Source organism: Puma concolor, chromosome C2 (genome assembly GCF_028749965.1).
Source record: "Puma concolor isolate L17-30 chromosome C2, mPumCon1.1.hap2, whole genome shotgun sequence".
NCBI classification, from domain to species: Eukaryota; Metazoa; Chordata; class Mammalia; order Carnivora; family Felidae; genus Puma; species Puma concolor.
In genome coordinates, this window is record NC_141675.1 from 56,666,937 (window position 1) to 56,683,097 (window position 16,161).

Consider the following 16,161-nt stretch of genomic DNA (forward strand, 5'->3'; position numbering starts at 1 on the left):
CTTTAAAATTTAAGAAGTCCTTCTTTGATTTTATTTCACACAAATATCCCATTTAAAAAAATTAATATATTACATTTATATTTAGATTGCTACTTCCTTTATGATTCACCTCTATATTTACTATTAGATAGGATGTTTTAATTCCTTCCAGTTTTTCCAACACAACTTACTAAATGATCTGTCCTATCACCAATAATTTTTGTTATCTTTGTAATGTGTTGTGCATTTTTGTAAGTATAAGTCATTTCTTAGCTGGCTGCTTATTTGTTCCACTGGCCTATTTATCTCTTTCTGTTACATGCAGTAAGGAAAGTCTTCTCCCTCCCTCTTACTCTCTTGTTTATTTTAACTAATTTTTAGATGGATACTTATTTTTCCACAACATTTTAGAATGTTTTTTGTAGGCACCTTAAAAAAATCAAAATGGAATTTCAATTAGGTTTTTTTTTTTTTTTTTTTTTTTTTTAGGTAGAATTAACATCTATCTATATTTAAAAATCCTTTCTTAGTGTTTGGAATATGTCCATTTATTTAAACTATTTTCTATGAATTTTATTACAGTTTTAAGGTTTTCTCCATAGATATCTTACATATTCATTTTTGTGCTAACTCCTGTGTGCTATTTTTAGGAATATCATTTTTAAATCATATGTCATATTAGTGATAATTATATTGAGAAGTACTATTGAATTGAGATGTGGATTTTGTATCTGATAAGCTCATTGAGCTCTCTTATTGGTTGTAATAGTTTGCTTTTGTTGATTCCCATATGAAAATGATCATATTGCCTACAAATATTGCATCATAGTTCTTGAAGTAATTAGACCTCCTTGTCAGTAATTTTGGTTCTGTGTTAGTAATAGAAGACTAAGCTTCCTTCTTTTTTTGTTTTATTGCTTTTATGTTTCATCTTTCACTTTTATTTTTTTTCCACACTCAAAAGGAAAACACATGAAGTTTATTATCAGTTAACATGTTTAAATTAATAAATATTATTTTTATAGCAGGTAGAAGATTACAGCAAAATTGGGTGGAAATAAAGACAGTTCCTATATACCCCCATCTCCACATATGCGTGGTGTCCTCTACCATCAAAATTCCGTATCAGAGTTGTACATTTGTTAAAATGTCAACTTAATTTGACATGATTATCACTCAAATCCATAGTTGATGTTAGGATTCACTCTTGGTGTAGTATATTCCAGTGACTTTGACAAACATATAGTGACATGTGTCCACCATTATAATATCATACAGAATACTTACACTGTCTAAAAATCCCCTGTGCTCTTCCTGTTCATCTCTCCTTCCACTCTACCCTACCCCTGGCAATGAGTGACTTTTTTTTTTTTTTTTTTTTACTGTCTCCATATTGCCCTTTCAGATGTCCTTTTGTTGGAATAACACACTATTTAGTCTTTTCAGATTGATTTCTTTTACTTGGTAATATGCATTTAAGTTCTATGTTATCATGTATTGATAGCTCGTATCTTTAGAGCACTAATAATATTCCATTGTCTAGAGGTACCATAGTTTATTTATCCACTAACCTATTGAAAGATATCTATGTTGCTTCCAAGTTTTGGCAATTATGAATAAAGCTGCTATAGACCTCTGTGTACAGTTGTGTTTTTTTGTTTTGTTTTGTTGCATGGACAGATGTTTCAGGAGTGCAAGTGCTGGGTCACATAGTAAGAGTAGGCTTGATTTAATTAAAAACTGTCAAACTGTCTTCTAATCTGGCTGTATCATTTTGCATTCCCATCAGCAATGAATGAGAATTACTCTTTTCCCACATCCTTGTCAGCGTTTCGTATTGTTAGTGTTCTACATTTTGGCCATTCTCACCAGTTTGTATTGGTATCTCATTGTTTTAATTAGTAATTTTCCAGTGACATACAGTGTTCAAGTACTTATATATCACCTATATATGTTTTTGGTGAAATGTCTGTTCATCTTTTTTGCCCATGTTTTAATTTGGCTGTTTGTTTTGTTTTTAAGGATTCTTTGTGTATTTTGGATAACAGTCCTTTATTATATGTGTCTTTATAAATATTTCTCTCAGTTCATTACTTGTCTTCTCATTTTCTTGACAGTATTTTTTTTTCACAGAGCAAAAGTTTTAAATTAAATTAAGTCCAGCATTTCACTTATTTCTTTCACAGGTCATTCCTATGGTTGTGCATCTGAAAAGTCATTGCAATCCTCCATGTCATCTAGGTTTTTTTCCTATGTCCTAAAAATTTTGCAGTTTTACATTTTACATCTAGGTCTATAATAACTTTGAGCTAATTTTTAATTTTCATGAAGGGTGTAAGGTTTCTAAATCCCCCCCTTTTTTTTTGCATGCGCATGTCTTGTTCACCACTTATTGAAAAGGCTATTTTTGCTCCATTGTATTATCTTTGCTCTTTGGGCAGAGATAGAGATCAATTAATTATATTTATGTGGGTCTATTTCCGAGCTCTTTATTCTTTTCCATTGTTCTGTTTATTGTTTTTCCAGTGTCACTAGCTTTATAGTAGGTTTTGAATATGAGTAGTGTCCTGTGACTTTGTTCTTCTTCATTCTTGAGTGAGTTATTCTGGGTTCTTTTGGCTCTCCATATAAACTTGAGATCCATTACCAGTTTTTTATATTGTATTACCAAATAAAGTTAGTTTATTTTTTCCTCTATTGAGTTTTTTTTAAAACGACTTGCAAATATTGAAATTTAGAAAATACTATTGCTGCATTGGTTAAGTTAATCTCCCTTATTTATGTGATAAGTTACAGTAACATTTCTGCTGGTTTCAGTATTGAACCATTTAAGCACTATGAAACACAGCTAGTCCTCATTTTGTGTGGTTCAGAGTTGTACAAGTTTAAGTTATCACATTTTATTTAAATAATACCAGTCCTCCAACAATATGGTTCAAATTTTGTTACCACAGTATACTTTAACTGCGAGTTATTACATAAGGTACAAATTTCTTTGTTAGCCTTTCAGCCTACACATCACTACATGTGTAACAGAGGCACATCCTAATCAGTGACCAATCACCTGAATTCTTTCAAAGTGTGTTGATTGTTGATTGATCACATAACATCTATTTGACAGTTTTTACATACAGACAACAAAGCATGCATTTGGGTTGCCTTCTTGCCCCCCAGTGATAAGCCCATCTGGAATTTTACAAGATAGGATAATTAGTAAAGAGAATCAGCCAACAAAAGTAAAAATGCAGCCCATCCCCACTTCTCTCCCCTGCAAAGTGATAATTTTGAGAGTGAAATTCAAATAAAATGTAGATTATAATATACAAGAAATAGCTGACCTTAAGGATGTTGGCATTGACACCATTGGAAAGAGTCAGTTTGCAGCCAGAAGAACTTAGTAAAGGTAAATTTATGGACCTAAATGAGGAAAATGGTTGTGATAAAAAGGATGAAGATATCCCAGAGGAAGAACCATGGGCAATTAACTTCACAGTAAAGGAAATTAGGGATATATTTCACATCATTTAAGAGCTCAAAGGATAAGCTAGTGGAAGCTCATCCAAAATTTTGGAAAGAATATGGCAATTTAAGGCTTTGAAGATATTACTTCCTGGCATTTTAGGATATAAAACAATAAGAGGAAGGCAAGCACTATTCAAACGGTTCTTGATAAATACTTCACACAAATAAAACATTAATTCTCAATGTTTTTAGTGTTTTAAATTATAGTGTGCTAAATAGATATTAGCTGTTTCTCTCTGAATTTATAATCAAATATAAGAAAATTCTAACAACTTAATAAAAACTTGTAAATATTACACAACAAAGTGAAGATTGCCTATACTTCTGTTCCCTAAGTTAGGCTTCTGAGTGGGAAACTTGGATGAAGAAGGATGGTGTAAATATTTTATTCTCTAAGAAAAATAGATCATATGTCATTTTTCTTTAGAGAGAATAAAGTTACTGTAAAAAACAAGATTAAAAACACTTCTTTTAGATTTGTGTAGATTGAACTGGTTTCCTATGGCCATTCAACACTTATTTAGTAGGTGTTATGGAACTATGTAAAACATTTTAATAAAAATTCTATTTTATTTTGGTTTGAGAATGAAGCCTTGTTATCAAGAATGCTTTTGGTGATTAAAATGGAAATAATCTCTTTATATCAGGGTTTTTTTTTTTTTTTTGATGGCTTGTAATTTCTGGACTTTATTTTACTTTATTTACTCTAATTATTAAGTAACTAAACAAAATCCAATAGAAAACTCAGGTTCTAATTGGTGGCCAGGTTGCAGTGTCCGTGATGTTGGATATTTATTGAGGTAGGACTGATTTACACAGCAAAGTCCACCAGAGCCATGACTATTAATAATAAAAGAAACAAATACACACAAACTCAAAAGAGCAAATTTTTCCTACTGTATCACATAGATTTTGTAATTATTCACATATGTAAAGTAGTACACATTTAATTAAGTTTCATTCTTATTACAATTAGTTTATGTTTATTCATTTCTACTTGAAAGTAGGATAAATGTTATTTGTGTAAAATAGGCAACCTTTCCAGAAATACCATAATTTATAAAAATATGTGTTGCCTTATCTATCAACCTAATATAATTGGTTTATATATTAGAGGGTTTTCAGAGAGGATAAATGTATGGATATCTTTATATTACAAATCATATGGAAGTTACATTACAATCCCAGGAAAGACAAAGACACAGTATAGACATAGTTGTTTTCCATGAACATGATAGCATACATAAACAAAGTTATAATTCCAGAAACCTTCCTGAAATGAGAAATATGTATATATGTATCAATAGGTTATTGGATGTCTAAGGTAAATAGAAACAGACTAACATTGAGAAATCCCTTATAAAATTGATTTAAAGGAAATTCTATAGAAACAAGGAACAATCACCAGTGGAATAAAAGCAGGTGACTTCCTAATGGAAAGTTCTGTTTTTGTTTATAATACACTATAGTGACATTCAATGCTATACAATAATGTGCTATGTCTACCATATCCTCTGAAAGTATGTTACAGGAATATTAGAGATTTTCAAACTTTCCTTCAAACATAAAGGCCACAGAAGAGATTTTCAAATGTAAGAATTTAAGCAATATAATTCCCATAAAAATTTCTCAAATATTTCAAATGATCGATTTGGCATCAACTTACATAGGAATAGAAATATGGTCACAAAATAATTGGCAATGAGTATTGAATCTAACCGAAGAACTACACTTGTGGAAAATATGATTTCAGAACAGAATTTATGTGCTATTAAACTATAAAAGATAGTGTTAAGCTAATAACTAACAAAAATCAAGTATAAGAGAATATTGGTGCTGGTAAGATATTAATTTCCCTATATTTCAAAACAAAAGGTCAAAATATAGTCATAAGATGTAATTAATTATGCAACATACTCAAGGGTACTGAAGGTTTTAAAGGCAACAATGAAAGAACTGATAGTAATATAGCCAACCAAAATTAAGTGTTGGCAATGAGGATGAGCAGAATAAAAGGGAGGATACTAAATTTTTTGTTCTTGATATGTAAAATTCTTAGAGAGTTAATGGATAAATGGATATAAATGTAATCAATAGAATAAATACTTGTAAAGTTAATCAATACCATTCTCCATGGTGGCTGAATCAGTTTACAATCCCATCAAACATGTACAAGAGTTCCATTTTCTCTACATCCTCACCAACACTTGTTTCTCTCTTCGTGACAGCCATTTTCACAAGTGTGAACTGATATCTCATTGTGGTTTTAGTTACATTTCCTTGATGATTAGTGATGTCGAGTACCTTTTCATGTACCTGTTAGCTATTTGGATATCTTCTTTGAAAAAAAAAATAATGTATTTAGTTTCTCTGCCTGTTTCCAAATTGGGTTATTTGTGGCTTTTTATTACTGAGTTTTGTGAGTCCTTTATAAATTTTGGCTATTAACTCCTTATCTGATACATGGTTTGCCAATATTTTGCTTAGCTGCCCTTTCATTTTGTTGATTGTTTTGTTTATTTTGCAGTGCAGAGCTTTTAAGTTTGTTGGAGGCCCACTTTTTGATCTCTTTTGTTGTTTGTGATTTTGGCATCATATTAAAAAATCATTGCTAAGACCACTGTTGAGGTGCTTCCTACATTTTCTTCTAAGAGTTTCACATTCAAGGCCTTGTGTTTAGATCTTTGATCCATTTTGAATTAATCTTTGTGAATGTGTACAATGGAGGTCCAATTTCATTTTCCTGCATGTGGTTATCCAGTTTTCTAGCATCATTTGTTGAAGAGACTATCCTTTCCCCATTGGATGTCCCTGGCTCTCTTATCAAATATTAACTGACCATGTATGTGGGAGCTTATTTCTGTGCTCTCTGTTCTGTTCTCTTCCTCTTTGTGTCTATTTTTATGCCAGTATCATGCTGCTTTAAGTATAGATTTGTAACACAGTTTGGGACCTGAAAGTGTGGTGTCTCTGGTTTTGTTCTTTTTTTGTCTCGTGACTGCTTTGGGTATTTAGGGTTTTTGTGGTTACACATGAATTTCAGGATTTTCAAAATTTCTGTGAAAAATGTCTTTGGAATTTTGGTGGGAATTCTTTTGAATCTATAGATGGCTTTGGGTAGTTTGGACATTTTAACAACATTAACTCTTTCAATCCACGAAAAAGGAGCATCTTTCCATTTGTTTGTGTCTTCTTCAATTTCTTTTAGGAATCTTGCAGTTTTCAATGCACACATCTCTTGCATTCTTGGTTATATTTATTCCCAGATATTTTATTGGTTCTATTATTGAGATAATTTATTTCCTCAGATATTTCATTGTTAGTATATAGAAATGCAACTGATTTTGGTATATTAATTTTGTGTCCTGTAACTTTACTGAATTCATTGATTGGATCTAGCAATTTCTTAGTTGTCTTTGCAATTTTAAATATATAAAATCATAGGTCAGAAAATAACAATAATTTTACTGATTCCTTTCCAATTTGGATGCCTTTTATTTCTTTGTCTTGCCTGATTGCTTTAGTCAGAACTTCTAGTTCTGTGTTGGATAAGAGTGGTGAGAGTATGAACTCTTGTGTCTTTATATCAGAGAAAACATTTTCAGTTTTCTCGATGAAGAGTATGTTAGCTCTGACTTTCTCATATATGGCCCTTATCATATTGAGATCTATTCTTTATTACTCTGCCTCTCAAAGGTGTTTATCATGAAGTGATGTTGTATTTTGTCAAATTTTTTTCTGTGTATATTGATACCATTATTTTTATCTTTCCTACTATTAATTTGATATATCACACTTATTGATTTGTATATGTTGAACCACCTTTGTATCCTAAGGAAAATCCCATTTGGTCATAGGGTAAAATCATCTTATCAAGTTCTTGAATTTAGTTTGCTAACATTTTGTTGATGGTTTTTACATCTGTGTTCATGAAAGATATTGGTCTAAAGTTTTCTTGCAGTGTCTTATGTGGCTTTAGTATCAGGGTAATGCTGGCCTTTTAAAAATAAGTTTGGAAGACTTCCCTCCTCTTAAATTTTTGGAAGAGTGTGAGAAGGGTTGGCATTGATCTTTAAATGTTTGGTTAATAATCTCCCATGAAGCCATCTGGTCCTGGTGTTTTCTCTGTTGGGAAGTTTTTGATTACTGATTCAATCTCTTTACTTGTTATTCAGACTTGCTCTTTATTCCTGGTTCAGTCTTGGTAGGTTTATGATCCTAGAAAAATATTTCTTGTAGGTTACCTAATTTTTTGGCATAGAATTGTTCATAGTAGCCTCTTATGATCCTCTGTATATATGTAGTGTCAGTTATTATTTCTCCTCTTTCATTTCTGATTTTGAGTCTTTTTTTTCCCAGTCTCACTAAAGTCTTGTCAATTTTGTTTACCTTTTTGAAAAATCAGCTCTTAGCCTTGTTGATCTTTTATATTATTTTTCTGGTCTAGATTTCATTTATTTCAACTATGATCTTTTTTTTTTCTTCTAACTTTGATTACAGAAAATTTTCTTGTAGGTTATCTAATTTGTTGGTATAGAAATGTCACAGTAGTCACTGGTTCTTGAAGCATAAATTTAGGTTATTTGCAATCTTTGTAATTTCTTAATATATGTGTTTATTAGTGTAAATTCCCCCTTCAGAACAGTTTTTGCAGTGTTTCATAAGTTTTGGTAAGTTTGTTTGATTGTTTCCTGCATTCATCTGTTTTGAGATACTCTTTGATTTCCTTTTGATTTGTTATTTGAGTCATTGGTTTTTCAGGAATGTGTTGTTGAGTTTTCCCATATTTGCAGATTTTCCAATTTTGCTCATGTTGATGTTTCATAACACTGTAGTCAGAAAAGATACTTGGTATGATTTCAGTCTCCTTAAATTTTCTAAGACTTATTACATTTCCTATAATATGAGCTGTCCTTAAGAATGTTCCATGCAGAATTGAAAGAATATTTGGCTGCTATGGATGGTATGTCTTACGGATGTCTGGTAGGTCCATTGGGTCTAAGGTATGGTTCAAGTTAGTATTGTTGGTTTTTCCTTCCGGATGATATATCTACTGTTGAAAGTGGGGCATTGAAGTCTCCTACAATTAATTTATTGTTGTTTATTTCTCCCTTAGTATCTGCTAGTATTTGCTTAATACACTTAGAAAAACTGATGTTGGGATCATACATATTTATAATTATTACATCTTGACTGATTTATCCTTTTATCATTATATAATAAACTTCCTTGTCTCTTGTTGCTGACTAAATTCAAGTTTTTCTTTTTTAAAAAATATTACATAGAAATGTTATTTTCTCAACCTTTTAAATGTGTATTCAATTTGAGAGAGGGGAGAGGGAGAGAGAGGGAGAGAGAGGGAGAGGAGAGAGAGAGAGAGAGAGCGAGCGAGCGAGCACGAAGAGGGCAGGAGCAGAGAGAGAGGGAGACACAGAATCCGAAGCAGGCTCCAGGCTCTGAGTTGTTATCACAGAACCCGATGTGGAGCTCGAACTCACAAACCATGAGATCATGACCTGAGCAAAAGTCAGATGTGTAACCGACTGAGCAATGCAGGTGCCCAAAATTCTATTTTTCTGATAGAAGTGTACCTATCCTCACTTTCTTTTAGTTTCTACTTTCATGTATTTTTTTTTCTATCTCTTCACCTTGAATCTATGCATCATTAAATATGAAATGGGTCTCTTCTAAGCAGCACATAATTGGATCTTTTTTTCTTTTTTCTAAATCCAGCCATTCTATGTCTTTTGGTTATTTCAATCCATTTACATTTGGAACAATTATTGATGGATAAGATGTTACTAAAGCCATCTTATTAATTGCTTTCTGCTTGTTTTGCATTTCTATTGTTTCTTTTTCCCCTCTATCTCTACTTTCTTTCATAAATTGGTTATTTCTAATAATGGTATGCTTGGTTTCTCCTCTGTTTTTATGGATCTACTCTAGGATTTTGTTTTGTAGTTTTCTTGTGATTTAGCTAAAACATCAGTAAAATAGTCAATTTTAGGAAGATAGTAACTTATTTTCAAATTCTTTTAAGGTTCCCATCTTTTTTACATTATTGATGTCACAATTTATCTCTTTTTATGCCATATGTTCATTAACAATTTACAGTTGCTATGGTCAATTTTACTATTCCTTTCACTTTTTATATTACAATTGAGTGGTTAACACCATCCTGATATATAGGTACAGTTTTTAAAATATGCATTTTTTTAACCTTTACCAGTGTGTTGTGTACTTTAATATATTTTCATGATGTTGATTGTCTTCATTTCAGCTTGAAGAGCTCCTTTCAGCATTTCTTGCAAGACAGGTTTAGTGGTGGTAAACTCCCTCAGCTTTTGTTGGTCTGGAAAAGACTTTATTTAACCTAAACATTTGAAGGATAACTTTATCAGATTAAATCTTCTTGGCTGGCAATTTTTATCTTTCAGTACTTTAAATATTATACTCTCACCTGTAGAGTTTCTGCTGAGAAATAAACTGATAGCTGAAGGGGCTTCTTTTGTAGGTTACATTCTTTTTTGTTGTTGGCTGCCTTTAAGATTCATTCTTTATAATTGATATTTGATCATTTCATTATAATTTATCTTGGAAAAGGTCTTTTTGCATTGAAATAATAGGGTGTTACATTAGCTTCATGGATTCATATGTCCAAATCTTTCCCCATGTTTGGGAAGTTCTCAGCCCTTATTTATTCAACTGTCAGCCCCCATTCTCCTTCGTTTTTATTCTGGACTCACAATTTTCCTGTTACTTACCTGTCTGGTGGTATCCAAGAGCTGACATAGGCTTTCTTGACTCTTTTTAAGTCTTCACTACCTCTCTTCTGTTATTTGTCTATTCCTATTCTCCAAGCCATTTTTTCTTTCTTCTATCTGGTCTGCCCTGCTCCTGGTCAACATTGTATTCTTAGTTCATTGATTAAAAAGAGGAATGTCAGGGCATCTGAGTGACTCAGTGGGTTGAGTGACTTCAGCTCAGGTCATGATCTTATAGTTCCTGGGTTTGAGCCCTGCATTGGGCTCTGTGCTGACAGTTGAGACCTGGAACTTGTTTTGGATTCTGTGTCTACCTTTCTCTCTGCCCCTCCCCTGCTCACACTCTGTCTCTCTCTCAAAAATAAACATTAAAAAAAATTTAAAAAGAGGAGTGTGTTATATTGCCATGTTGCTAATGTCACTCTAAACCAGATTTGTAAGTAATAAGGGTGAATGGTTACCAGGGAATAGAAAATAAATTTTTGATCAGCACAGAACTGCAAACAATAAAAAGAAACCAAAGGGAATTCTGGAATTGAAAATATGATCATGAATATTTAGGACTAAATGTATGGACTTAATAGACAAAATGTGTACAATTATCAAACTGGAGAGGAAATAAGAAAATCTGTATATTATATATATTATATATATTATATATATATATAATATATATAACATTGATAGTGAAAGTAAAGGGATAAATATAGAGATAATCAAGAAATAGAACAAAGGGCATAAGAGTCACAAGGGATGAGGTAAATAGCTCTAGCATATGAGTAAAATTAGAATTCCAAGCGAGCCAAGACCCTATTGAAAAGCAAAGTTAGGAGGATTTATTCTGTCAGAAAGTAAGATTTGTTACAAAGTTACAATAATTAAAGCAATGTGTGGCATTGGCACAAGGATAGTCTTGATATATCACTGCAGAAGAATAGAATTCAGAAACATTCATATATTTGACACTTGAATGGTGACTAAAATGGTGTAATAGATTAGTGGAGGAAGGACAGACTTTTAAAAAATGAAACTGAGTCACCTGGATATATATATTTTTTAAATACATTATGAATGTAAAATATCTCAGCCATATACAAAAATCAGTTATGGATGGATTGCTTATCTAACTGTAAAAGAGCAAACCACAAAGCTTATATAAGATAAAAGGAGACTATCTCCATGATACCTGGCTAGGAAATTCTTCAAAAGAATCCCTCCCACCCCCTAAAAAAATAGCCTAATCAAGAAGGTAGAAATGATATTTAGAACTGAATTAGCATTAGGACTTTCGTTCATCAATAGATGCTAGAGAGTAGAAAGACAAGATACGGTGAGTCATATGGTATTTGATACATATATTATTTATGACAGTTATTTATATCAACAAAGGAATGTTTTTTGTATTACCTAAAGAACACTTATAAAACATCCAAAAAAAACAGGCAGGAACTTGAACACTTCACACAGAAGATGTCTAAGTGGATAATAGTCATGTTTAAGGATAATCAAATTATTAGGGAAATGTACATTAAAATCAAAGTATTATTATGGTACTCTCCATTCGCTGGAGTGGCTGTAATGAAAAACACAGATAAGGCCAAGTGAGAAGGAAGCTATAAAGCAACTGATATTCCCAGACACTGTTGGTAGAAGTACAATTACTAAAATTGAACATATATATTCCTTACGACATAGCAGTTGTACTCCTAAGTGATATCCAAAAGAAATGGGTGCATATTTATACCAAAATACATGTACAAGAACCTTTGTAGCAGTGGTTCTAAATTAAAACAACCAAAACATCCAACAGTATAGTGGCCTGTGCAGAAAGTGAAATGTCTTAGAGAAATACACATGCGTGAACTTTTGCTATAAGCAGCAACATGAGTCTCTCAAATTGCTACATTCAGAGAATATGGTACAGAAGCAGAAGACATCGTATTTGATTTTACTTAGTCTTGCCTATTTTTAAATTTTGTATAATCTGTGGTTTTAGAGGGCAGCGGTAGTGGTCACTGCTAGAGTGGAAAGATTAGACGGTAATTGGAAAGAAGCGCACAGTTAGAGAATAGGGTTCTGGGGAGCTAGAAGTGTCTTTTTCTTATTTTAGCTGATGGTTGTAGGGATTTGTTTGCTTTTGAATAAATCATGGGGCTAGAAACTTTTGCTTTGTACACTATTCTGTATGTTTTCTCTCAAAATCCAAAATCCAAAATGTGAACTGAGAAAAATTGAGCAAAAAAGACTCTTCTAAATAATAAAATAGAACAAAAATATATTTGACAATATAAGCATTAAATTTTTATAAAGTAAAAATACCGATATTGAAGTCAAAGTAACTGGAAACACGCAAAACGTACATCGCATATAACAAACGATTGATTTTCTTAACACCGTATGTAAATTAATACACTACTCTGGTAAAGGTTGTAGAACGTTTCAGAAATATTCAGAATTTTATATAATTCCTGATAATCATAATAATTCAAAGATTCAAATAGTTTAATCTCATTTTTCAGGTATGGAAATAAGATTCAAAGATGTTTAAGGAGTTTTCGTGGTGTACAGAGACAGTAAGTGACAAAGCCGGGTTTCAAATCCCATCTTTAAATTATACAATGTCTCTCACACCAGTCTTTGCTGTGTTTTAATGTGTGTTGAATGATTTGGGGAATTTTGTTAAAACCCAGATTTTAATTTGCCAAGTCTGGAGTACGGTCTGAGATTCTGCATTTCTTATGAGCTCCAGATGATGCTGATAATGCCTCATGCACTTGCAGTAGCAAAGTCATTCACTTCTGTGTTACCCACAGTGTGCCACAAATTGGGCTAGGACATTTGGAAGTACAAACACATAATGCACTTTCTTTTTAAGTTTATTTTTATTTATTTTGAGAAAGAGATAGCAAGCAGAGGGAGGGGCAGAGAGAGAAGGAGACAAAATCCCTCTCTGCCAGCACAGAGCCTAAGGCAGGGCTCAAACCCACAAACCGTGAGATCATGACTTGAGCTGAAATCAAGAGTTGGACGCTTAACCCACTGACTCACACAGGTGCCCCTATAATATACTCTTGTTATCCTTACAGAGCTTAAAACCTGGTAAGAAATGAAATAATTAAGAGCTGAAAATGATTCAACTTTCTGCCAGTAATATTAAATACATGAGTCCCTGAAAATAATCACCATGTATTTTTGGTAACAGGGTGAAGACTTTAGCAGTTTTGTCTTGTGAACTTCCCTAGAGTAGCATCATAACAAGATCATTGCACACAAATAGGAAATATATCTATATACACACACACACACACACATACATGTGTATATATATGTGTGTGTGTGTGTGTATATATATATATATATATATATATATATATATATATATATATATATATATATATAAAATAATTTGGGTTTGCAGCTCTTATAAACTATCTTCACTGCAGAGTGGTGCCACTCTGTGAACATTGATATATTTAAGGCTTTTGGTTCTTAATAAACAATGCAATCTGCTACATTATAAGATGTAACTGATTTGTGTAAGTTTATCATTATCTGTTGAGGGCTCAACCTCATTTTCAAATGTTTGAGCAAGCTCATATTATAAGTAAACAGTAAAAAAATCTAATCTGGTAATAGATTTTCCCAAATAAACACTTTTCAACTATAATCACAGGATATTATGATATCCTGCCATTTCTATAATCTGAATTTTAGTCTAATTTTGTGAAGCTCATTACTGAAAGAAAAGTGGATGGTTTGCTGATTTCTACTATCAAGAGTTTTCTAGTAGATATCTCACACCCTGTGTATAGTATCTAGTTATAAACTGATATAAACAACCTAACATTTTAATTAGTGAAAAGCTATGGTCATTCTCATAATAACATGCAGGTTATTTTATCATTTTTATATTTAACAAGTAGACATAGTTGATTTGTCTAGTATTTACAGTTTGGGAAATTTCTACAGGAAGAAAATGAAAGTTATGAAAATATGAACTCAGTAATGAAACTAAATATTTTTAACATAGGATAAAAGATAAGTATTGCTCAGATATTTAAGCAAATAATTTTGCGAAGGATAAATTCATTTTATTACATCACAGATGATTTAGAGATAATTTTATGATACAACACCAGCATCTTTTAAAGTTTTAACAATTGTAAAGAAATTGCTTGAATTAAGCATAATTTTAAGTTCACAATATTTAAAAAGCAATTAAAACATGGCAGATAATTAAATGAAGAAATGAAGGAAATTCAAAGTCGAACATAAACCTGTTAAGCATATGCTACTTAGTAAATGACATTGCCATTTCCTGGAACTTAATGAACTAAAGTAAACCAGAAGTAACTTTCTGAGACAATATTTTAACTATATTTTCCATGGGAATAATACAGGATCCCCATGGATTATGGTATTTTTATCAACTAAAAGTACTCCCAAACTTGGGAAATTTGAAATTGGGCTGTAAATAAGCAGATGACAGTGGTTTTGAATAAAATCAGCATAAAGGGTAGTTAAAATACGGTCCTGTTTTCATATTTTACGGACTCCAACCCATACTTTGTATTATAGTCAGTAAAAGTTATTTGCAAACAGAATAGCACATAATCTTATTTATAATAGTTTTAAAATAAATATTTGTAGGAAGAGTAAATGAGTGTCATAGTTAATCAACCATATTTATTGAATGTCTCCATCTGACACTGGTCAGATGGTTAAAATGTTGTCATAAACATGGCAGATAAATTCCCTGTCCTCATGGAGTTTACATATAGACATATGAATTAATTTCAAGTCTTTCCACATAAACACAGTAAAGGTAAAAATAAATGATATCAAGATACTAGAGGAGTTTATATTATTGAGGAGAAAGGAGTTGCAAAGATAACTACTTAATCTTGGGCTCAGAAGAATAACTTTTTAGCTGAGAACTAAAGAAAAATAGGTACTGATTAAATTTGAGTATAGGATGTTCTGGCAGAAAAAAACGTAGTTATAATGGTGGGTTGTCCAAAGGATATATTGTGTTCAGGGGAATGCAGGAAATCAAGCATAAAGGTCAAGAAAGAGATGTGTCTGAAGCAGGAAAAATGGGCAGGGGCCAATCATATGTGCTCCTAGCAACAGAGAAGCTTAGAAGGATTCTGAGCAGAGAGAGGACGTGGCCAGACCTCTGTGTTTAAAAGACTCTGTCTCTGATGGAAGTGAGGAGAGAATGAAGATGGGTAGAAGCATTATGGGGGGACTCAGACAATTTAAGTCATACAGTGAGAAGCAAGGATAGCCCATGGATATAGTAGCAGTGAAGGTTGAGATAAATGTGCAGTTTTGGAGAAAGAAGGTAAAGTAGCCAAGGTTACTTACAGTTTTCTAGGTGGATAATTGGGCAATTTATTTAAATTAGAACTACTGCAGAAGGAATAGACTTGGAAGAAAGATCACGAGTTGAGTTCTTATCACTTAGGTTTTGATATGAATGTAAAACATGCTAGTGCAGATTTCAGGAAGGTGAAGAGCACATTTCAGCTGAGAGTCCTGAGAGGACCAGGAAGGAAATATTACAGTGGTATACCTGGGGCATTGAACACATGGCCATAAAAGAGATGGAGACTGCAGAGAGAAAGGAGAGTGAGCACAGAAGAGGTCAAGTACAGACCCCTGACAGTTTCTCACATTTACTCATTTGCTTGATGGAGAGAGAAAGAGTAAGCAGAGGTACTATAAAAATCTACCTCAGGCTCCAGGTAAGCTGAGAAACTCCAGAGAAATCCCACAATCCTACATTAATCAGATTCATTGCATGTGGTTGTGCAGTTTATGCATCGCATTGTGAACTTCATTCAGCTCCACTCACCAAGCCCAGGTCCCTGCTGAGGCGATCTTTTAGCCA

At 32.5% G+C, this 16,161-nt stretch overlaps 1 pseudogene; it reads left to right on the forward strand.

Moving 5' to 3' along the window:
* Positions 1-3,324: 3,324 nt before the first annotated feature.
* LOC112849971 (small ribosomal subunit protein uS5-like) overlaps positions 3,325-16,161 on the forward strand; it is a 79,482-nt pseudogene continuing 66,645 nt past the window's right edge.